Genomic DNA, 24,981 nt, shown 5'->3' on the forward strand with positions numbered 1-24,981 from the left:
GAGACATTTGATGAAATGTCTCAAGGAAGGATGAACTGATCTCTTGCAAAAGTGGCAGAGGGGAGGCAGCGTAATTTCAAATTTAAACAACTATGAGGGAAGGGCACTCTAGGCAACAGGATAAGCCTGAGAAAAGCCTACGGAGATCCGAGACAGACAGCACATGGGGCTGAGCTAGTCTTCACCCAGGGGTTCCTTTGGCCCTCTCAGGCCTCAGACCTTCCCAGTGTCATTACTGTGGCCAGGTCAGGAAGGCCTCCATCCTGTACCCCATGGATTTCGGACTGTTCTCTCTCAGCAATGAAGAGCCGTAGAAGCGTTCCAAGCAGAGTAGTAATGAGAGCGGATTTGCATTTGAAAGACTCTAATTGCAGCAAAATGGAAGCTGGGTTAGAGGGGTGTCAGGATGTAGATGGAAACACCCTCACAATAGCCCACTGAGAGCTGTTGGGAGCCTGCCTTCAGTGAGAGCAGACGGGATGTATAGAAAAGGGCTGGAGCCCAGAGACTGAGGCAGAATAATAACACCAAAATATTAGCAGAGATTTTTGTTGTTCAGTCTCTCAGTCGTGTCTGACTCTGCGACCCCATGGACTGCAGAAGACTGGCTTCCTCGTCCTTCACATCTCCTGGGGCTTGGTCAAACTCATGTCCATCGAGGCGGTGATGCCAGCCAACCATCTCATCCTCTGACATCTGCTTCTCCTCCTGCCTTCAATCTTTCTCAACATCAGGATCTTTTCCAATGAGTTGACTCTTCAAATCAGGTGGCCAGAGTATTGGAGCTTTAGCTTCAACATTAGGCCTTCTAATGAATATTCAGGGTTGATTTCCTTTAGGATTGGCTGGTTTGATCTCCTTGTAATAACTTGCTGAATTACACGCCAGCACGTGGCAGTTGGGGGATGTGAGCTGAAGCAAGCTGTTTCTACAGTGCACACGCTTAATGACTACATTCTGTTGCCTCTGGATCAGTAGGCACCTGTAAGATTTGGTGAGGGGCTGGATGGAGGTGACGAGGGAAGAGGTCCCACCAGCAATGACTGCCTGGTTGACTGGGGGGTCCAAGGAGGGGAGCTACCCTACACTGAGATGGGAGGAGTCAGAGCTCTTGGAGGAAGGATCATCATTCTGGGATATATCTAGTTTTCAGGTTCTGATGGGGGGCCTTCAGCTGGTGATACTAGACATCAATTAGATACATAGACCTGGAGCTCAGGCTCAGCCTGTGCCTGACAGTTGTGTATAGTTCTGAGTGCACTTGATATCAGGACAAACTAATAAATTGGCGAAGCTGAATATAGTTTGAGTGACTTGTTCACAGGGTTTAGTTGCTAAGTCGTGTCTCACTCTTGTGACCCCATGCACTGTGTAGCCCGGCAAGCTCCTCTGTCCACGGGATTCTCCAGGCAAGAATACTGGAGTGGGTTGCCATCCCCTTCTCCAGGGGATCTTCCTGACCCAGAGATCAAACCTGGGTCTCCTGCCTTGCATGTGGATTCTTTACAGTCTGAGCCATGAGGCTCAGACCCTTTCATAATTGACCCTTTATCTGACTCTGGGTGGAGCTTTAGGCTCTTTCTGTATCTCCCCAGAAGTATTTTATTAATACTTCTCTACATATGTCCACGCAGCAGAAATACTGGGGAGGGAACTCCAGTGTCACAGTAAGTGGGACTAGTCTGGGGAACCCCTGGCTGCTGGATTCTCTGTAGTGAAGACAGCTCCAAAGCAGAAAAACCTTCCTGTATGGGAAGCCAATGCAGTTAGATACTCTGTAGCTCTCTTGTGTTCAGCTTTGGATTGCGTTCTTTACAATCTAAATGAAAAGTATCCTTCACAGACCTCCCAATGATGTATGGTTTCCTGGTGGTCCTTGGGACAGATGAGTGAGGTGGTGGTCAATTTACCTGCCAGGATGGCAGTTCAGGGTCAGCGTTGTGATAGGCAAAGAGCAGAGGAGTCAGCGGATTAGGAAACAGATACACTGTCCCTGCCCCACTTCTCTCTACTAATGCTGATCACTGCTCATCTGAGCTGCAGTGTTACCATTTCTCAGCTTAGTGTGTTTTCCATCTGTTGCCCTAATAGCCACGTCTGCAGTGAATTAAGGCAAATCCTATTTCTTTTCCCCTTTTCTCTTTTAAAATCCTGAGCCAAGTCTCATTGATTCCTTTTTATTTTCTTCTTTTTAATAAATGCTTTTATTTTTCTGGGGGTGGGTCTTCTGTGCTGCACGGGCTTTTCTCTGGTTGCCATCAGTGGGGCTACTCCTTGTTGCTGCTCATGCAGTGGCTTCTCTTATTGCAGGTCATGGGCTCTGGGGCTTGTGGGCTTTGGTAGTTGCCCCTCGTGGGCTCAGCAGTTGCGGTCCCTGGGAACCAGAGCACAGGCTCAATAATTGTGGCACACAGGCTTAGTTGTTCCATGGCATATGGGATCTTCCCAGATCAGGGATCGAACCTCTGTCTCCTGCATTTGCAGGCGGCTCCTTTACCACTGAGCCACCAGGGAAGCCCTCCCTGGTTCTGTGTTACATGATCCTTCACATAGGTTCCAGCCATTGCAGGGAGATGGGGAAGTCTCCATGGTGTTATCCTCCTACTTGAAGTGATTTGAGGGTGTAATTTCTGTTCCTTTTCCCTTTATTGATTTAGTTCTTGGTGATGTTTATTTTGCTGTACAAGATGTTTTAGATGTTACCCACTGGTGTGGTGAGCTCAGTCGTGTCTGACACCTTGCAACCCCATGGACTGTAGCCTGCCAGGCTCCTCTGCCCATGGAATTGTCCAGGCAAGAATACTGGAGTGGGATGCCATTTTCTCCTCCAGTGGACCTTCCCAACCCAGGGATAGAACCTGAGTCTCTTGCATCTCATGCATTGGCAGGCGAGTTCTTTACTGCCGGGCCACCTGGGACCCCGGTTATCCGTTGAAGTGGGCCTGTTATTCCTGTTTCACATGTGTACGCTTAGCAAAAGAGCAGTATGTGGCTATTCTATAGCAGTGGTGGGACTGGGACCTAGAACAGAAAGAAGTGTGTGGGATTGGCTGGCAGGTGTTTTTCTAGAACATAGCAACAAGGAGCAGTTGGCCGGACGTGGACATCAGCGTCCCACCACTGCAGTCTGCAAGCATGCCAAGAAGAAAATACCTCATTCTGACTGTATGACTTGGGAGTAGGGAACACAGGCTGTCAGTTTCATTATATGTGTGTGATTGTTCTATTTTAGTGTCCTTGGTTTTATTTAGACCCTCTCCTTAGATTTCTCTTGCATCTAGAAGAAAAACAAATATTGAAATAGAAGAAAATATTCTCTATTTATTAAGTTCATGGAATAACATTTCTGGATACTGGTCCCCTGGATAATTTATAAAGTTATTTCTTTGTTTCTTAGAGCTGGAACATAAAATGGGATGAGGTAGAAGGTTTTTTTGTATTCATTTCTATTATCTCCACATCATTCAGGTAAATTTCTTTAATTAGGTATGCCCTTGTCTGAAGAAAAGAAATGTATTTATATATGATGAACTGCATTCTAGTTGTCTCCTGTTCAGCTCGTCAAGCTTAGAGTTTTAGACCAAATTCTGAGTCATTTGGTGACATTCACATGGTGACTCATGAATAGATGTTGGTTGTGGGGAGCCCCTCATTGATTGAGCCAGTCTGTGCTTTCAGTGTGAAAACCTTTCAAGTGTTATTTAAATTTAACATAATTTAACATTTACTAATAATGACTGTTATGAATAATTGCCATCATAATTTTGATCCATTAAAGTAGATTTTTAATTTTAAAAAGTGTATGTGTACATAAAACACTTGACAACTCATGCAACTTTATCTTGCCTTTCCTCAAGCCAGCTAAATAGTCCATGTCTCAGGTTACACATTTAGGAAATGGCCCTGTGTACGGAGGATTAAATGTCAAAGTGATTTTTTTTTTCTTGTTTCATTTTGCCTCAGATAATTTATAATTTATCTGTGAACAATATAGTTGGTTAGGGGATGTAACTAACTGACTTAATTGATGATGTCTTCCCATTAATATCTGTAAATTCCTGGTTTAGTGGTGGGGGTCAGGGAGCTTCTGGATTTTTTGCCTTTTTTTTTTTTTTAAAGAAAGGGTTGTTTTTTTTTTCTTGGTTTGTTTTCCAGTTCTGTTTTCTACTATTAGAGGCCTCTATACTTTTAGGCCTATAGTATCTGTATAGACTTATCTATAAAATTGGGTGATCTGATATTTTTAAAGCTTTTGGCCATTTATTTTCAGTAATTTAATATGGTGTTCTTTCACATTGAGGTTTTTTATTACATGTGTTCTGATTTGTAGAGGTAAAGCATTGTCTTGCTTCCACCTTAAAGGCAACCCAGATGGAAAAGTAGACATTCGGATGTTATCTGGCAGCTGCACTTTTTGTATGTTACCCTCTCTTATGTGTACAGAGAATATTAAAATTCAGTGGTTTTGTGTGTTGACACTGGAAACATTAGATTTTCAGGTGTATGTGTGAGTTTTGTTTCTATTTTTCAAAATCTTGTTTGGTTTTCTTTTTATAGCTGTGCAGGATTTTTGGAAATCGACTTAATGTGAGAAAATTCTACAAACTGTCAAATATGTAACTCAGATATTTTTCTAAGAATGTGTCTTCTTTTATAACTTCCATAGCAGTAAATCATAGTTTTTGGTTTGATTCTTCAGTATTTTGTTTGTTTTGTCACATAATAAAGCTCAAGGGACTCTAAACCACATTTGAAACTAAAAATGACAGTGAAAATCCTTTAAGTGTGACTTACAGCTCAGTTTATCCTCTTGAAATAAAATAGTTGGATTTAACATGACATTTATACCTGGTGAAAATCATGGCTTTATTTTAATAGTTGATGTGAAGCGTACAATGCAAATTATAACACATTAATTATCAGAGCATTTTCTCATTGGAGGAAGAAACTACTGTGTAGCTGAGCCTGGCTGGTAAAAGAAAGGGAACTCACCAAGGAAGGAAATAAGTCAAAGGCATATTATTCACGAACCTTCTAGCTATACAGTACTATCCTGAGTCCTTTATGTTTATCCTCATCCACTCATCCCAACTTCCTTATATTATTGTTTTTAGCATTTTGTTATCTTCAATTCAGTCACTCAGTTATGTCAGACTCTTTGCGACCCCATGGACCACAGCACGCCAAGCCTCCCTATCCATCACCAACTTCCGGAGTTCACTCAAACTCACGTCCAGCGAGTCAGTGATGCCATCCAACCATCTCATCCTCTGTCGCCCCCTTGTCCTCCTGCCTTCAATCTTTCCCAGCATCAGGGTCTTTTCCAATGAGTCAGCTCTTCACATCAGGTGGCCAGAGTTTTGGAGTTTCAGCTTCAACATCAGTCCTCCTGATGAACACTCAGGACTGATCTTTAGGATGGACTGGTTGGATCTCCTTGCAGTCCAAGGGATTCTCAAGAGTCTTCTCCAACACCACTGTTCAAAAGCAACAATTCTTTGGTGTTCAGGTTTCTTTATCACTTTCTTTATAGTTCTTTATTATCCTATTTATTTATTATTTATTTTTGGCTGTGTTGGGTCTTTGTTGCTGTCCGTGGGCTTTCTCTAGTTGCGGCAAGCGGAGACTTCTCATTTGCCATGGCTTCTTTTGTTGTGGACCACGGGCCCTAGAGCTCTCAGGCTTTGGTAGCTGTGGCTCACGGGCTTAGCTGCTCCGTGGCTGTGGGATCTTGCCAGACCAGGCATCAAACCCATGTCCCTTGATTGGCAGGTGTATTCTTAACCACTGGACCACTAGAGAAGTCCCTCCTAACAGGGACTTCTGTTGGTAAATTATTACCATCATTTTAACTATGAGAATTCTGAGACTCAAAGATATTAAATAGCCCAGAGTCACATAGTTAAGAAATATTCAAATCTCAGTTCAAACCTAAATCTGGCTCCGAATCTTAGGCTATTGAAATCCCGAACTGTCTTCCCTCTAGCGTCTGGAATCATCATATACTCATTTGAGTTAATGGAAGCAAAGAGCTGCGGGCAAGGAGTAGTGTCCTAGGAATGTGCCTGGTGATTGGGCCTTTGCCTGCCTGCCCATCTGAGAGTTTGGTCCCTGAAAGAGTCTGAGATGACACCTGCCTGCTCCAGTGCTTGTTCTCGGTGTCATCTTATGGTGTGAATGTCGCCTCGCACCATGTGATAGACGCACATGGCGCCAACCAAATGCATCCTCGTGGGTTCACTGTCTAACGTGGGAGGACACATGGGCAGTATCAGTCTTACAGAGAGGACTGTCTATATTCTGCCTTTTAATGGATTGCCAAAGTGTCATTTTCCCATCTTCCTCACCTGCCAGAAATGTGATTCCAGGGTATGTGCCAGACGCTGTACTAAGAGATTTAGCATATTGTCAATGTTTGTAGAAATACTGGTACTACAATGGCTCACCTGTTTTTCTAAAAATCCCTTGACATAGAATTCTTATCTTTTAAATATTAAGTACAGTATTTCAGAGCATAAAGTTTCAGATTTAAGTAGGCATACTTCTGTTTCCTACAGCAGGAGTATTATTCCTGGTAAATCTGCTGTTGAAAAGGGAGTCCTTTGCCCCAGGGTTTGTTTGAAAAGAGGTAATAATATATCCTTAATCTCTGTCTCTCTCAACATCTTTCTCTTCTGTTTCATACATTCCTTTTTGTTTAGATTTCATGGAGTTCTTTGATTCCCGTACCACTTAGTGCTTTGTCTGAATTCATCTCTGTTTCTTTCTGTTCTTCTTGGGATTTCACAGTAAAGCATAAAACGTGAAAACTCTTTCTGTTGTTTAGAACCCAAGGTTACAGTTTTGGGGCCTTTGAACAGAGTATTCATTTAAGGAGGGGATCTTAGTGTAGATTTGTGGATTTGGTTTAGAGTCGGAAGAGATCAATAGGAGATTTGAAAAAAAAAAAACAGCCTTTCTAAATATTCAGCTTTCCTCCAGGTGCTTAAATACTGAATAAGACCTTAGGGCTTTGTTTATACCTAGACTTATTTAATGTTGAATGCTCACACATTTCTACCCAAGAGTGTTCATTCAGAAAGCATTAGTTATATACTTATTCTGTTCCACAGTGGTTTTGTGGAATGCAAACCAGAAGAGAAACAGATGATGTTGGTTGGGCCTGAAGAGGTGATAATCTGGCTGAAGAGACAAGGGTCCTGGCTGTTTCATGCCTATGCATTCAAAGTAAAGATAGATTCAGATTTAATGGTTCTAAGCATTTGTTTCTTCTTTCTAAATGTTTGATACTTTCTAGTCAGTAAAGGAACTGGACATCACTTTTAGGCTAACTACCTGATCATTTAAAAAATAGTCTCAACCTAAAAGTTGAGAGTTATATTTTATTTGGTGGGAATTTTTAGGACTTCAAGCCCTGGAGACAGTATCTCAAGTAACCCTGCGAGAACTGCTGCTGGGAGGCGAGGGGAGGAACCAAGGTTATATAGACATTTTGCAACAAAGGGCAGGTAGTCTGAATCTTTAAAGATAATTGTTAATTAAAGAAAACCAGATATCCCATGTTAAGGAAATTAGCACTATGTATGGGAAGATGCAAGAGTCTGGGCTCACTGAAATCATTCCTTTCATTTGTATCTCAGCTATCCTGGGTTAGTTGTTGTTCAGTCACTTAGTCGTGTCCAACTCTTTGCAACCCCATGGGCTGGCAGCACACCAGGCTACCCTATCCTTTACCTGAGTTTGCTCAAACTCAGGTCCGTTGAGTTGGTGATGCCATCCAACCATCTCATTCTCTGTCACCCCCTTCCCCTTTTACCTTCAATCTTTCCCAGCATCAGGGTCTTTTCCCATGAGTTGGCTCTTTGCATCTGGTGGCCAAAGTATTGGAGCTTCAGCATCAGTCCTTCCAATGAATATTCAGGGTTGATTTTTCCTTTAGCATTGGGGAAATTTGATTTCCTTTAGATTGGTTTGATCTGCTTGCAGTCCAAGTGATTCCCAAGAGTCTTCTCCAACACCACAGTTCAAAAGCCACTTCACACCCACTAAGATGCTTATAATTTAAATTAAAGATGGATAATAGCAAGTGTTGGAGTATGTGGAATAATTGGAACTCTCATTCATTGCTAGAGGGAATGTAAAATGGTGTGGCCGATTTGGGGAAAAGGTCAGGGAGTTCTCAAAAGTTAGATATAGAGTTACCATATGACCCAGCAATTCTACCCCAGGTATATATCTCAGAGAAATGAAAACATATGTCCATACAAAAACTTGTATACAGATGTTCTTATCAGAATTATTCAATAATTGCCAAAATTGTAAACAGCCCAGATGGCCATCATCTGATGACTAGATAAATAAAATAGTATATCCATATAATCAGATATTATTCAGCCATTAAAAGGGATGAACTACTGATTCATGCTACAACATAGATGAACCTCGGAAACATGCCAAATGAAAGAAATCAGACACGAAAGTTCACACATTTTATACCTCCATTCCTACGAAATTTCCAGATTAGGTAAATTTATAGATACAGAAAGTAGTGGTTGCCTAAGCCTGGGGTGGGGAGTAGAGACTTAATTGTTAATGGATTTGAGATTTCTTTTGGGATGATAGAAATGTTCTATAATTAGATGGTGGTGATGATTACACAACTCTGTGAATATACTAAAAGCATTGAATATAAACTGCAATCTGAATTTTCTGGTGTATTAAAGATTTTAAATGCGTATTTATCTTGGAAGTTACGTACACTAGTTGCACTGCATCCCATTGGCTATAACCTAGTTACAGAGTTACACCTACTTGCTGTGGGGCCTGGGAACAGTATTCTGGGCAGCCATGTGCCTACGAGGGGAGTGTTACTGATGACAGGGAGTCAGTGAGATATTATTGCTGCTGCTGCTGCGGCTGCTAAGTCGCTTCAGTCGTGTCCGACTCTGTACGACCCCATAGGCGGCAGCCCACCAGGCTCCCCCGTCCCTGGGATTCTCCAGGCAAGAACACTGGAGTGGGTTGCCATTTCCTTCTCCAGTGCATGAAAGTGAAAAGTGAAAGGGAAGTCGCTCAGTTGTGTCCTACTCTTAGCGACCCCATGGACTACAGCCTACCAGTCTCCTCCATCCATGGGATTTTGCAGGCAAGAGTACTGGAGTGGGGTGCCATTGCCTTCTCCAGAGATATTATTGGGTCTCTAGCAATCTCTGCCACTTTCCAAGTTAAAAGTGAATTTAAAAAAACACAGCTACAATTTATTATGGTTAAGTCGACAATCGTGCTAGATGTAAAGCTTCCCATGAGCCTGAAATAATAACTTGGTGTTTTTTGTTTTTTTTTTTTAAGATTTTACATACAAAGAGAAATCTGATAAGGTAGAATTTTCCTTATTTCTTATTGCAAAATATAAGACCAAAAAAGCAGGTAAACACCTTTAATTTCATCTGGTAGTTAAATGTATGGGAGCTAAATAGTGAAAAATGACCATGTTGAGCTATCATTGGTGGTTTATCAATACCAGGTGGGGGCAGGTGGTTTCTTCCGCTCTATATTAATTAAGGAACCCAGACTGCTGGCAGCTGGGCTATCTTCAGCTTGTTCCAAGATCTTTCTGGGAATCAATATTCAGCCCGTGGCCAAGGAAAGAGCATAAAGGATGGCTTGTGGGCGGTTTTCATGGGTTAGGACAGGAAGTAGGAAATGTCATTTCTGCTCCCACACGTTGGCTGAGCACTAAGTGACGTGACACCACTTAACTGCAAGGGGAGTGGGAACGAAAAAGAAACCTGCCTGGTAATCAGCTCCTGACATCAAAGGTATTTTTTAAAATGTTTAGGGAGAGAAATGCAGTGCTTTGAATAGTTAATTCAGTAGGTTTCCTTTATGCATGAAAAGGATTTTAAGGTCAAGTAAATACATAATTAAAATTAGGCAAGACTATTAATAATGAGGAAGTATATGTACAGTATTATCACTCGACTAGCTTTCCTTTTAACATTGGTAAAATAAAGCAGTGTACAGCTGTTAAGTTAGATTTGTAGTAAGAAAAACATGTAGAATATTTCAATTTACCCATTGTTGATAGAGTTAGCTATGACATTAACAGTCTGTGTCTAAAACAGATTTAAAGAATACCCAATTCAGTAAACCTCATTCACAGTACATATGTATTAACAAATCAGATTATTTTAGTGGGGCCTTATTAGTCAGTCAACAGATATTGGGAGTACCCACCCCAGACAGGGTGCTACTTATGTCCTGAGAGGAAATCAAGCTAAAATGATACTTTACGAGAGAAAAATAAATAGCAATATAAGACCATAGTCAAGTGGTGTACTGTTAGTTGCTCAGTCATATCCAACTCTTTGTGACCTCAGGGACTGGAGTCCCCCAGGCTTCTCTGTCCATGGGATTCTTCAGGCAAGAATACTGGAGTGGGTTGCCATGCCCTCCTCTAGGGGGTCTTCCCCATCCAGAGACTGAACTCATGCCTCCTGTATTGGCAGGCAGGTTCTTGCCAGTGAGCCACCAGGGAAGCCCCATTAAGACGATATATTATTTTTAAAGCAAAGCAGAGTCAGGACTTAAAGGATTAACAATATATGCCTTCTGTGGGGATAGAGCCTGTTACTCTGGTGTGAAATGCTGCACCAAGAATAAAGACACAAATGTGGAAAATAAAAAAACACTTTAATTTACTAGCTGCCAAAATTACAACACAGCTTAGAGAAGTGAGTGAGTCACTCATTTGTTCCATGTGACATGAGAACAGCAAAAATAAATAAATAACACCGTGAGTATTTACTTTCTTTTATGCATTCCACTCAACCTTAATACAGAACTCATCCACAGTAAGTTAACAGGTTTAATATCAAAACATTATCAGTTGTCATCTGAGTACAGTCATATTTCATGTTTAAAAATAAAGCATTTCAAAGAAATTTGGATTCTGCTGTGCAGACACGAGGACTTGAGCTGATTCAGACACATTCTGAGTAATTCATGTATAAAGGTACAGCAGTTATACACTTACTCAGACACATTCAGCTGTAATGAATTTCATTACAGTTCAGACAAAGCTAAAATAGAAAGCATTAAAAAACAAAAACAGAAACCTACAAGGTTCAACGTTGGGGAGAATAGCCTAAGTTAAAAGTTACTGTGCTGCTGCTAAGTCTCTTCAGTCGTGTCCGACTCTGTGCGACCCCATAGACGGCAGCCCACCAGGCTCCCCCGTCCCTGGGATTCTCCAGGCAAGAACACTGGAGTGGGTTGCCATTTCCTCCTCCAATGCATGAAAGTGAAAAGTGAAAGTGACGTCGCTCAGTCGTGTTCGACCCTCAGCGACCCCATGGACTGCAGCCTTCCAGGCGCCTCCATCCATGGGATTTTCCAGGCAAGAGTACTAGAGTGGGGTGCCATTGCCTTCTCCGAAAAGTTACTATAGAATACTTAAAAAGCGAAACAAGAAAGGCAGTTGCCTGAGGTGGGGGCTGAGGGTGGTGGGCAAAATGGGTGAAGGGGCAGGTGGGAGCCAAAGGCACGAGTCTCCAGTTAGAAAATGACTAAGTCACGAGAATTCGATGTACAGCATGGCGACTCTACTTAGTATAATTGTATTGCACAGGTGAAAGTAGCTGGGAGAGTGGATCTTGGAAGTCTCTTAGGAAAAAAATAGCAACTGTGTATAGTGGTGAATGTGAACTGAACTTCTTATGGTGATTTTGTGGTATTTTTAAATCAGATTGTTAGTATTTATGCCTAAAACTAACACCATGTTGTGTCAGTTATACTTCAGTTAAAAAACAAAAAAAAAAACCATGAGGGCAGTGAATCCGGGCTGTTTCATTGCATTGTTGTGGATGCTGGTAGAACCAGGTGGTTTAGAGAGGATCTCATGCATTGGAGAAGGAAATGGCAACCCACTCCGGTATTCTTGCCTGGAGAATCCCAGGGATGGGGGAGCCTGGTGGGCTGCCATCTATGGGGTCGCACAGAGTCGGACACGACTGATGCGACTTAGCAGTAGCAGCAGCAGCATCCAACAGCATGTACGGTCTTGAATGTCTGTTCCTTATCCCCATGGTTCTCAAGGGGTTTCCCTGGTGGCTCAGACAGTAAAGAATCTGCCTGCAATATGGGAGACGTGGGTTTGATCCCTGGGTCGGGAAGATCCCCTGAAGAAGGGAATGGCAACCCACTCCAGTACTTTTGCCTGGAGAATCCCATGGGTGGAGGAGCCTGGCAGTCTGCAGTCCATGGGTCACAAAGAGTCAGACACAACTGAGTGACTAACACTTTCACAGTTCTCAAACTTGATAAATGTAAAGACTGGTTTTAGAAGGGAAGAAATGCTTGTAATTTTCATAGTGTTAATTTTTTATTATGTCACTTAAATATATATGAACACTAAACAGTCAATCTAAATTTCTTGTGCTCATAGCTCTAAAATTTATAAATTAGGATAGATGATAAGCAAAAAAGTTACAAAATTAGTACAGTTTAAGTGAAAAATACTGATATTCAAAGCAGGAAAACATTCATAGAGCTGGTCTATCAAGAGCCAGTAAGATGAGTCATGAGTAAATAGGGATTGGGAGATAAATTCAAATATAAGGCATTTCATTGCAGGAAAATGAAAGAAAGTGAGAAGAGGGCCCAGATGTATGAAAGTGCCATGTGTATGTGGCCCAGAGAACTGTTTTTTGCGCTCCAGTATATGATGTGGGGAACGTAAGGTGAGAGACTCTTCAGAACTAGATCATGGGAGCCTTGAGTACTGGGCCATGGAATTAAGGCCTCCTTGTGGCTGGGAACCTCTGAAGGCAGATGGGAGTCGAAGAAGAAGATGAGCAGTGCTGTGTTCTTTCGAAAGTGTCGTCTGCAGCAATATTTCAATAAATTGAAAAAGTGAAGAATAGAGGATTGAAAGCCCAGTCAAGAGGTTAGATCTATGAGAGCAGATACTTGGTTCACTGCCGTATCTCTAGGTCCTAAAACATAGCTGGTCCTGGATAAGTATTGAATAAATGTGTGATGCCTGAATGAATAGCATGGCAGAAGTATGCAGAAGGTAAAGTCTGGACTCTGAGCGCGGAAGAGAAGTTAGTGACCGGTAGCATGGATTCGAGAGTTGTCCATAACTAATGGGACCATTGAGAGATGTATACGATTGTAAAGGAGAGAGAAAAGGTGAACAGGCTAAGGGTGGAACCTTGATTGTGTGTGTTTCAGTCATTCAGTCGTGTCCAACTCTTCACGGCCCCGTGGACCACGTGAGGCTCCTCTGTCCATGGGATTCTCCAGGAAAGAATGGAGGGGTTCCCATGCCCTTCTCCAGGGGATCTCCCTGACCCAGGGATTGAACCCGTGTCTCTTGCGAATCTGCATTACCAGGCAGATTCTTTACCACTAGTACCACCTGGGAAGCCATTCGGGAACCTTGATTAACTCCTATAATTACAATTAATATAGATGGATGTAAAGGGGAGAAAACTAGGAGCAGGTAAGACGGAGACATCAGAAAGGTGAATCAGGAGATTATGTTGGTCAAACAGATAAAGGAACACAGTTTGTGTACGTCCAGATTATAAATATTTATTTTAAATTTTGAGATTGGTTTTTTTTAAGTGGACTGACTTTAAAGAATTCATAGATTTATGTTCCCCTAACATGAGAAATGATTTTAACAGGTTGTGAGACTTGAGAATCAAGGTCAAACCAGTCAAATATTTATAAGTATATCCAGATGTGGGGAAATTTCAGGATGGCACTAACGTATTTTGGAATTTAACACACAGTTCTTTGAGAGTTCTTTTTACTACATCTTTGAGCTAAATATGTAAGTTTTAGCATGTTATACATAGTACTTAAGCAACAGGATAATTATAGCACCAAAAAATGTTTACTTCATGAATTCATTTAAATAGTGTCTCTATTAGTGACCTGCCCGAGGATATTTTAAGTGATTATATTAAGCTTTTTTTTTCTAGACAATTTTTGTGAGACTTATTTTGCCTCAAGCAGGCACTTGGTTCAGTTGTTTTAAAAAATGAAAAAGACATAAGCTGAAAAATAGGCATTGGTTTCTTACCACTTTATGGCTTCAGCAATCATTCTGAATCCTCTTGATAGAGTGTTTACTGCATCAACAAGCGGGAGAATTTCACGTTAAATTTTCTGACTAACTTCACTGCAGTTGCTTCTTGGCTGCCTCTTTAGAGCCCACTGTGGAATAAAATTAAAACCGTTTTTATGATACAACAATTTAGTTGCAGAAAATGACATTTTCTCTTTTCCTTGAATGGCACTGTGTTTTCCTTCTGAGTTTCCTGCACACACCCCATGGCTCTGGTTTCTCCTCCCTCATCGATCTTTTATACATGGTTGTTGTTTAGTTGCTAAGTCGGGTTCGCCTCTTTTGTGACTCCATGGACTGTAGCCCCACCAGGCTCTTCTGTCCATGGGATTTCCCAGGCGAGAATACTGGAGTGGGTTGCCATTTCCTTCTCCGGGGATCTTCCCAACCCAGGGATAGAACCCACGTCTCCTGAACTGGTAGGCGGATTCTCTACCACTGAGCCATCAGGGAAGCCCATTTTTTTATAGTACCACCACATTAATTTTCCTAAAGCAGAATTTTGACAATCCAAAACTCTTCAGTGGCTCCCTATTCCACCCTCATTTAAGCCCAACTCATCCATCACAGAAGAATCAACCCAAATGCTGTATATTCCCTGTTAGCATTTTGTTGATCCTCTCTGCTAAAGTCCCCACCTCCACTCTCAGTATCTTATTCCTCTTGCAATAGTGTTCATCCCATCCTGCCTTACGTGAAATTACGAGAACGTATCTCACCCAGGAGAATGAGGGGCAAGGTCTTCTTTATATTTTTGCTCACTCCCCAGCTCCCCAGTTGCTTTGTGCATAAAAAATTCTCAAGTGTTTGTTGGTCATCATATTGTACACATTAAATATGTACAGTTCTTTGAATATCATTTATAACTCTGTAAATCAGGTCAGGGGGTGGTTTGTTTTTTAGTGTCGTTGTTTTGGGATTTTTGCTTAAAATCCTACCTCTTTATTATTTTCATCATGTTTGGACAAAGCTTTCTTATCTAGGTTTTTTGTCTTCCCTGGAATTTCAAATGGCCTCTGTTGTTTTTTTTTTTTTTTTCTTACTGACTAAAGAATAATGTACTTTTTACACTTTCCTCAAGCTTTTTCATCCCCTCAGTCATGCTTGCAAGGCTGCCTCTCCAGCTGTTTTTTAAAAAGGCAAAATAAATACATGTTGTTGGGTAAATAAATGAGAAATACCTCAAAATGACAAACTTGCAAGTGACTCTTCTTTCTTGTATGTTCCTGATCTCTTACCCTTTTCCCATGGTGCCTTTCACTTTGTAATTCATAATTTAATCATTCATTTGCGTTAATGGTCCTGTCTGTCGCCTTCCTGTTGGATTCCTGAGCATCCTTAGGGCAGGGCCATTTGTTTTGTTTGCTTCTGCATCTCAAGCACTCCGGAGTAGAGCCTGTCTTACAGGTTGAGTCAAGGAGTGAGACTTGAGGCCGAAGGTCAGGGTCTCCCTGTTTCTTGGGTTGTCATTGGTGGTTTTTAAAGGCAAAGGACTGTGGTATTGGAAGAGCAGAGTAGAGAGTGGGACCATGGAGTGAGTTTTCTGCCACTTACGAGAAAAGGACAAGCTTCTTGACTGCTCTAAAGGTCGTTTCCTCACCTGGGGAAGATTCATAGGCCCTAAATTACAATGCTTATGTGAGGACTGAGTTTTAGGGAGAAAAAGCTTCCAATATAATTAATAGCTGACCTTTACTGATTGTTTCTAACATGGTCAGACGTGTGCTGCACCTTTCCATCACTGTCATCGCACGTCTTCACAGCTGCTCTGTGAAGCAGGGACCATTGTTTCCCCATCTCACAGTAAAGAGGAGGTTCCTGCCCAGGACCATACAGTGGCGGTGGCAGGGCTCGGGCTTGACCAGGTCTGCTGTACCTAAAGTGCAAGCTTGTAACACCTGCCTCCTGGGTATATGCCCTTCCTACCATCCTGCCTCCTAATGGGGAGCACCTAGAAGGCTGCTTAATTTCTCCTTTGGTGCAGCCATTCCAGATCTTTCTTTCCTGCTTTCTTTCACGCTTGAGGGATGCAGAGGGTTCATGAGTACCAGTGGTCCCTGGTGGTGGCTTTATGAACCACCATCCTCCCACTATTTATTACTCTGATAACCGAGTTGATCATTACAGCTTCCTCTACTTTATTTACTGAAAACATATTGACACTTTTAAGAATTTTTGAAAAGTCTATGAATGCCATTTCAGAACACACAGTGAAATCAATAATAATTCATTTATTCAGATATATAAATATAAATATATTTAATATATTTTGACATCTTGATATAATGTCAAAAATAAGGAAGGCATATTATTTTCTGTATAAAGAAATTAGTCTTTTCAGGTTGCTATTGTTTTTGTTGGGTCATTTTTTTGACCATTGGAAAATTGTAAACCAGGGTTAGTGGGGGATGGATTATTTTAATATCTAGGAAAAAACATTTTTTAAGTTTCAGGGGATAGGTTTCTCATTTGAAATAGTTTGTTATTGGGTCAAATGCTGAAAAGTTACTTTAGAAAATATTAAAATCAAAAATTTCATTGTATGTTACAAAGTTTCATTATTTTCAATTGATTGGGAAATTTAGTGGGAGGCCAGAGAGAATTGGCAAAACATAAAATTTTGTTTTATTGTTTTATTGAAGTATAGTTGATTTACAGTGTTGTGTTACTTTCAGTTGTAGTTACAGTTACGTATCAACTCAATTCAGTTGCTAAGTCATATCCGACTCTTTGCAACTCCATGGACTGCAGCATGCCAGGCTTCCCTGTCCATCACCAACTCCCAAAGCTTACTGAAACTCATGTCCATCTAGTCGGTGATGCCATCCAACCATCTTATCCTCTGCTGTCCCCTTCTCCTTCTGCCTTCAATCTTTCCAATGAGTCAGTTCTTTGCATCAGGTGGCCAAAGTATTGGAGCTTCAGCTTCAGCATCAGTCCTTCCAGTGCAGGGCTGAATTCGTTTAGGATTGACTGGTTTGATCTCCTTGTAGTCCAAGGGACTCTCAAGAGTCTTCTCCAATACCACAGTTCAAAAGCATCAATTCTTCAGTGCTCAGCTTTCTTTATGGTCCACCTGTCACATCCATACATGACTATTGGAAAAACCATAGCTTTGACTAGATAGACCTTTGTTGGCAAAGTATTGTCTCTGCTTTTTAATATGCTGTCTATGTTGGTCATAGCTTTTCTTCAAAGGAACAAGCACCTTTTAATTTCATGGCTACAGTCACCATTTGCAGTGATTTTGGAGTCCCCCTGAAAAAACTCTCACTGTTTCCATTTTTTCCCCATCTATTTGCCATGAAGTGATGGCACCAGATGCCATGATTTTAGTTTTCTGAATGTTGAGTTTTTCTGAATGTAGAAATAACACCAGAAAGAATGAAGAGACGGAGCCAAAGCGAAACAATGCCCAGTTGTGGATGTAACTGGTGATGGAAGTAAAGTCCAATGCTGTAAAGAGCAATATTGCATAGGAACCCAGAATGTTTGGTCCATAAATCAACGTAAATTAGAAGTGGTCAAACAGGAGATGGCAAGTGTGAACATCGACATTTTAGAAATCAATGAACTAAAATGTACTGGAATGGACGAATATAACTCAGATGACCATTATATCTACTACTGTGGGCAAGAATCCCTTAGAAGAAATGGAGTAGTCCTCACAGTCAACAAAAGAGTCCAAAATTCAGTACTTGGGTGCAATCTCAAAAATGACAGAATGATCTCTGTTCGTTTCCAAGGCAAAACCATTCAGTATCACAGTAATCCAAGTCTATGCCCCAACCACTAATGCTGAAGAAGCTGAAGTAGAACAGTTCTGTGAAGACCCACAAGACCTTTTAGAACTAACACCCAAGAGAGATGTCCTTTTCATTATAGGCGACTGGAATGCAAAAGTAGGAAGTCAAGAAACACCTGGAGTAATAGGCAAATTTTGCTGTAGAGTACAGAATGAAGCAGGGCAAAGGCTAACAGAGTTTTGCCAAGAGAATGCACTGATCATAGCAAACACCCTCTTCCAACAATGTAAGAGAAGACTGTACACATGGACATCACAAGATGGTCAACACCAAAATCAGATTGATTATATTCTTTGCAGCCAAAGATGGAGAAGCTCTATACAGTCAGCAAAAACAAGACCAGGAGCTGATTGTGGCCCAGATCATGAGTGCTTTATTGCCAAATTCAGACTTAAATTGAAGAAAGTAGGGAAGACCACTCGACCATTTGGGTATGACCTAAATCAAATCTCTTACAATTATACAGTGGAAGTGACAAATAGATTCAAGGGATTAGATCTGATAGAGTGCCTGAAGAACTACGAATGGAGTTTCGTGACACTGTACAGGAGGCAGTGATCAAGACCATCCCCAAGAAAAAGAAATGCAAAAAGGCAAAATGGTTGTCTGAGGAAGTCTTACAAATAGCTGAGAAAGGAAGAGAAGCCAAAAGTAAAGGAGAAAAGGAAAGGTATTCCCATTTGCATGCAGAGTTCCAAAGAATAGCAAGGAGAGATAAATCCTTCCTCAGTGATCAGTGCAAAGAAATAGAGGAAAACAATAGAATGGGAAATCCTAGAGATCTCTTCAAGAAAATTAGAGATACCAAGGGAACATTTCTTGCAAAGATGGACACAATAAAGGACAGAAATGGTATGGACCTAACAGAAGCAGAAGATAAGAACAAGTGGCAAGAATACACAGAAGAACTATACAAAAAGATATTCATGACCCAGATAACCACAATGGTATGATCACTCATGTAGAGCCAGACATTTTGGAATGTGAAGTCAAGTGGGCTTTAAGAATCATCACTACAAACAGAGCTAATGGAGGTGATGGAATTCCAGTTGAGCTATTTCAAATCAGAAAAGATGATGCTGTGAAAGTGCTGCATTCAATATGCCAGCAAATTTGGAAAACTCAGCAGTGGCCACAGGACTGGAAAAGGTCAGTTTTCATTTCAATCCCAAAGAAAGGCAATGCCAAAGAATGTGCAAACTACTGCACAATTGCTCTCAGTTCAGTTCAATTGCTCAGTTGTGTCCGACTTTTTGCAGCCCCATGGAGTGCAGCATACCAGGCTTCCCTGTCCATCACCAACTCCAGGAGCTTACTCAAACTCATGTCCATTGAGTTGGTGATGCCATCCAACCATTTCATCCTCTGTCCTCCCCTTCTCCCACCTTCAATCTTTGCCACTATCAGGGTCTTTTCCAATGAGTCAGTTCGTCACATTCATCTCACATGCCAGCAAAGTAATGCTCAAAATTCTCCAAGCCAGGCTTCAACAGTACGTGAACCATGAACTTCTCAGATGTTCAAGCTGGATTTAGAAAAGGCAGAGAGGAACCAGAGATCAAATTTCCAACATTTGTTGGATCATTGAAAAAGCAAGAGAGTTCCAGAAAAAGTTACATATATTCAGTTACATTTATATTCTTTTTCAGGTTCTTTTCCATTATTGATTATTATGATATTTTGAATATAGCCCCCAGTGCTGTTTTTCTTTTTTATATTGAGTAGTGTATATCTGTTAATTCTGAACTCTTAATTTACCCTTCTCCCTCACCTTTCCCCTTTGATAAACATAATTTTGTTTTCTATGCCTGTGAGTCTCTGTTTTGGAAATAAGTTCATTTGTATCATAGTTTTAGATTCCAAACGAAAGTGATACCATATGATATTTGTCTTTCTTTGAGTTATTCCATAGTATGATAATGTCTAAGCCCATCCATATGGCTACAAAAGGCATTATTTCATTCTTTTTTTATGGCTGAGTAATACTCCATTGTATACATATCCCACATCTTCTTTATCCTTTCGTCTCTCAGTGGACATTTAGGCTACTTCCATATGTTAGCTATTGTAAATCGGGCTGCAGTGAACATTAGGGTGCATGTATCTTTTCAAATTACAGCTTTGTCTTTTCCTGATATTTGCCCAGGGAGGGGATTGCTGGATCATAAGGTAACTCTGTTTTTAGTTCTTTAAGGAACCTCTTGACTGTTCTCCATCCTGGCTGTAACAGTTTACATTCCCGACAGTTTAGGAGGGTTCCCTTTTCTCCATACCTTCTCCAGCATTTATTGTTTGTAGACTTTTTGATGATGGTTATTCTGATTGGTGTGAAGTGAGTAGTACTTCATTGTCGTTTTGATTTGTATTTCTCTAATAATTAGTGAAATAGCTCAACTGGAATTCCATGACCTCCACTAGCTTTGTTCATAGTGATGCTTTCTAAGGCCCACTTGACTTCACATTCCAGGATGTCTGGCTCTAGGTCAGTGATCACACGATCATGATTATCTTGGTCGTGAAGCTTTTTGTACAGTTCTTCTGTGTATTCTTGCCACCTCTTCTTAATATCTCTGCTTCTGTTAGGTCCATACCATTTCTGTCCTTTATCGAGCCCATCTTTGCATGAAATGTTCCCTTGGTATCTCTAATTTTCTGGAAGAGATCTCTAGTCTTTCCCATTCTGTTGTTTTCCTCTGTTTCTTTGCATTGATCACTGAGGAAGGCTTTCTTATCTCTCCTTGCTGTTCTTTGGAACTCTGCATTCAGATGCTTATATCTTTTCTTTTCTCCTTTGCTTTTCACTTCTCTTCTTTTCACAGCTATTTGTAAGACCTCCTCAGACAGCCATTTTGCTTTTGTGCATTTCTTTTCTATGGGGATGGTCTTGATCCCTGTCTCCTGTACAGTGTCACGAACCTCCATCCATAGTTCATCAGGCACTCTGTCTATCAGATCTAGTCCCTAAAATCTATTTCTCACTTCCACTGTATAATCATAAGGGATTTGATTTAGGTCATACCTGAATGGTCTAGTGGTTTTCCCCACTTTCTTCAATTTAAGTCTGAATTTGGAAATACGGAGTTCATGATCTGAGCCACAGTCAGCTCCCGGTCTTGTTTTTGCTGAATGTATAGAGCTTCTCAATCTTTGGCTGCAAAGAATATAATCAATCTGATTTCGGTGTTGACCATCTTGTGATGTCCATGTGTAGAGTCTTCTCTTGTTTTGTTGGGAGAGAGTGTTTGCTATGACCAGTGCGTACTCTTGGGAAAACTCTATTAGCCTTTGCCCTGCTTCATTCTGTACTCCACGGCAAAATTTGCCTGTTACTCCAGGTATCTCTTGACTTCCTACTTTTGCATTCCAGTCCCCTATAATGAAAAGGATATCTTTTTTGGGTGTTAGTTCTAAAAGGTCTTATAGGTCTTCATAGAACCATTCAACTTCAGCTTCTTCAGAGTTCCTGGTTGGGGCATAGGCTTGGATTACCGTGATATTGAATGGTTTACCTTGGAAAAGAACAGAGATCATTCTGTCGTTTTTGAGATTGCATCCAAGGACTGAATTTCGGGCTCTTTTGTTGACCATGTTGGCTACTCCATTTCTTCTAAGGGATTCTTGCCCACAGAATAGTAGATATAATGGTCATCTGAGTTAAATTCACCCATTCCAGTCCATTTCAGTTCGCTGATTCCTAGAATGTCGACATTCACTCTTGCCATCTCCTGTCTGACTACTTCCAATTTGCCTTGATTCATGGACCAAACATTCCAGGTTCCTATTCAATATTGCTCCTTACAGCATCGGACCTTGCTTCTATCACCAGTCACATCGACAACTGGGTATTGTTTTTGCTTTGGCTCCATCCCTTCATTCTTTCTGGAGTTATTTCTCAACTGATCTCCAGTAGCATATTGGGCACCTACCAACCCGGGGAGTTCCCCTTTCAGTATCCTATCATTTTGTCTTTTCATACTGTTCATGGGGTTCTCAAGGCAAGAATACTGAAGTGGTTTGCCATTTCCTTCTCCAGTGGATGTGAACCATGAACTTCCAGATGTTCAAGCTGGTTTTAGAAAAGGCAGAGGAACCAGAGATCAAATTGCCAATATCCTCTGGATCATGGAAAAAGCAAGAGAGTTCCAGAAAAGCATCTATTTCTGCTTTATTAACTATGCCAGAACCTTTGACTGTGTGGATCACAATAAACTGTGGAAAATTCTGAAAGAGATGGGAATACCAGACCACCTGACCTGAGTCTTGAGAAACCTGTATGCCGGTCAGGAAGCAACAGTTAGAATTGTTCATGGAACAACAGACTGGTTCCAAATAGGAAAAGGAGTACGTCAAGGCTGTATATTGTCACCCTGCTTATTTAACTTATGTGCAGAGTATATCATGAGAAATGCTGGGCTGGAAGAAGCACAAGCTGGAATCAAGATTCCCGGGAGAAATATCAATAACCTCAGATATACAGATGACACCACCCTTATGGCAGAAAGTGCAGAGAACTAAAAAGCCTCTTGATGAAAGTGAAAGAGGAGAGTGAAAAAATTGGCTTAAAGCTCAACATTCAGAAAACGAAGATCATGGCATCCGGTCCCATCACTTCATGGGAAATAGATGGAGAAACAGTGGAAACGGTGTCAGACTTTATTTTGGGGGGCTCCAAAATCACTTCAGATGGTGATTGTAGCCATGAAATTAAAAGACGCTTCCTCCTTGGAAGGAAAGTTATGACCAACCTAGATAGCATATTCAAAAGCAGAGATATTACTTTGACAACAAAAGTCCGTCTAGTCAAGCGTATGGTTTTTCCAGTGGTCATGTATGGATGTGAGAGTTGGACTGTGAAGAAGGCTGAGCGCCGAAGAATTGATGCTTTTGAATTGTGGTGTTGGAGAAGACTCTTGAGAGTCCCTTGGACTGCAAGGAGATCCAACCAGTCCATTCTAAAGGAGATCAGTCCTGGGTGTTCATTGGAAGGACTCATGTTGAAGCTGAAACTCCAATACTTTGGCCACCTCATGCGAAGAGTTGACTCATTGGAAAAGACCCTGATGCTGGGAGGGATTGTGGGAAGGAGGAGAAGGGGACGGCAGAGGATGAGATGGCTGGATGGTATCACCGACTCGATGGACATGAGTTTGAGTGAGCTCCAGGAGTTGGTGATGGACAGGGAAGCCTGGCATGCTGTGAATAATGGGGTAGCAAAGAGTCAGACACAACTGAGCGACTGAACTGAACTGAATAGTGATGTTGATTCTTTCCTGTGCCTGTTGGCCATCTGTATGTCTTCTTTGGAGAAACGTCTGTTTTGATCTGCCCATTTTTTAATTGGGTTGTTTTTTTGTTATGGAACTATGTGAGCTGTTTGTATATTTTGTAAGTTAATCCCTTGTCCATCACATTGTGAATATTTTCTCTCATTTTGTAAGTTGTCTTTTCATTTTCTTTCTGGCTTCCTTTGCTGTGTAAAAGTTCTTAAGTTTGATTAGGTTCCATCTGTTTATTTTTGCTTTTATTTCCATTAGTCTAGGAAGCAGATCCAATAAAATATTGCTGCAACTTATATCAAAAAGGATTCTGCCAATGTTTTCTTCTCCTCTAAGAGTTTGAGAGTTACATGGTCTTACAATTAGGTCTCTAATCCATTTTGCGTTTATTTTTGTATATGATGTTGAAGAATGTTTTAATTTTATTCCTTTACATAGAACTGGCCAGTTTTCCCAGAAACACCTGCTATAGAGACTGTGTTTTTCTCTATTGTGTATTCTTGCCTCCTTTGTTGTAGATTAATTAACCATAAGTGTGTGGGTTTATTTCTAGGCTTTCTGTTCTGTTCCATTGATTTATGTGTCTGTTTTTGTACCAGTACAGTACTAAAACATGTAAAGTTTGAAAGGAGATTATAAGCATTTAATCTCAAGTACTGTTTCAACAGAGAGAAATTTAATCACTACAATATAAGTACCAAAAATAAAAAACTAAATTTCTCTCTGTTGAAACAGTACTTGAGATTAAATGCTTATAATCTCCTTTCAAACTTTACATGTTTTAGTACTGTACTGGGCACATTCCCTGGCAGTCCAGCGGTTGGGACTTTATGGTTTCACAGACAAAGGCCTGAGTTCCACTCCTGGTTTAGGGAACTAGGGTCCCATGAGCCATGGTGTACCCAAGAAAAAAAAAAAAGCATAAGCTTTGGAATCTGACCTAGGCTTGAATCCGCACCTTTCTGCTTATTAAATCTGTGCACTTAGACTATACATTTCTGTTTTTAAAAATAATTTTGTTTATTTATTTATCACGTCTGAGCTCGGTCTTCGTTACTGCATGGGCTTTTCTCTAGCTGCAGAGAGCTGGGGCTACTCTGTAGTTGTGGCGTGTGGGCTTCTCACTGCGGTGGCTTCTGTTGTTGTGGAGCATGGGGTCCAGGCCAGGTGGACTTCAGTAGGTGAAGCACGAAGGTGCAGTTGTTGTGGCTCCCCAGCCTCTAGAGACCAGGCTCAGTAGTTGTGGCTCATGGGTTCAGTTGCTCTGAGGCAAGTGGGATCTTCCCAGGTCAGGAATTGAACCCATGTCTTCCATGCAATGGCAGGTGGATTCTTTACCACTGAGCCGCCAGGGAAACCCCTATACTTAACATTCTGAACCTTCATTTTTCTTGTCTATAAAGAAGGAACAATACCTGCCTCATAATGTTCTTCTATTACATTGAAATAATATATATAAAACATTTAATTAGATGTGCTCAGGATATTGTTGGCACTCAGTATATGTTTATTTTATTATATTATTGTTGAAATACCACTAGGATAGAATGAGGTATTTAAAAATCTCTTTGCAGATAAATGGGAAACATTTTTATGGAATCCTGTGTATAGTTGTCAACTTGGCATGGAATGCCTTTTTTTAAATTGCTGATTCAAAAGTGGACTTTATCTCATCTTGGGATGAGCTGTCAACTTCTCCATTAGTGAACGTACAACTAATGAAATTGTGTTGCAGAGAATGGAGTAAGCAGATGCTAAT

At 41.0% G+C, this 24,981-nt stretch overlaps 1 protein-coding gene across 2 annotated transcripts in view; it reads left to right on the forward strand.

Moving 5' to 3' along the window:
• Positions 1-24,981, forward strand: part of GAREM1 (GRB2 associated regulator of MAPK1 subtype 1) — a 236,071-nt gene that overhangs the window by 55,507 nt on the left and 155,583 nt on the right. The gene's annotated exons all lie outside the window — the stretch shown is intronic.

The sequence above is a fragment of the Bos javanicus genome, chromosome 24 (genome assembly GCF_032452875.1).
Source record: "Bos javanicus breed banteng chromosome 24, ARS-OSU_banteng_1.0, whole genome shotgun sequence".
NCBI classification, from domain to species: Eukaryota; Metazoa; Chordata; class Mammalia; order Artiodactyla; family Bovidae; genus Bos; species Bos javanicus.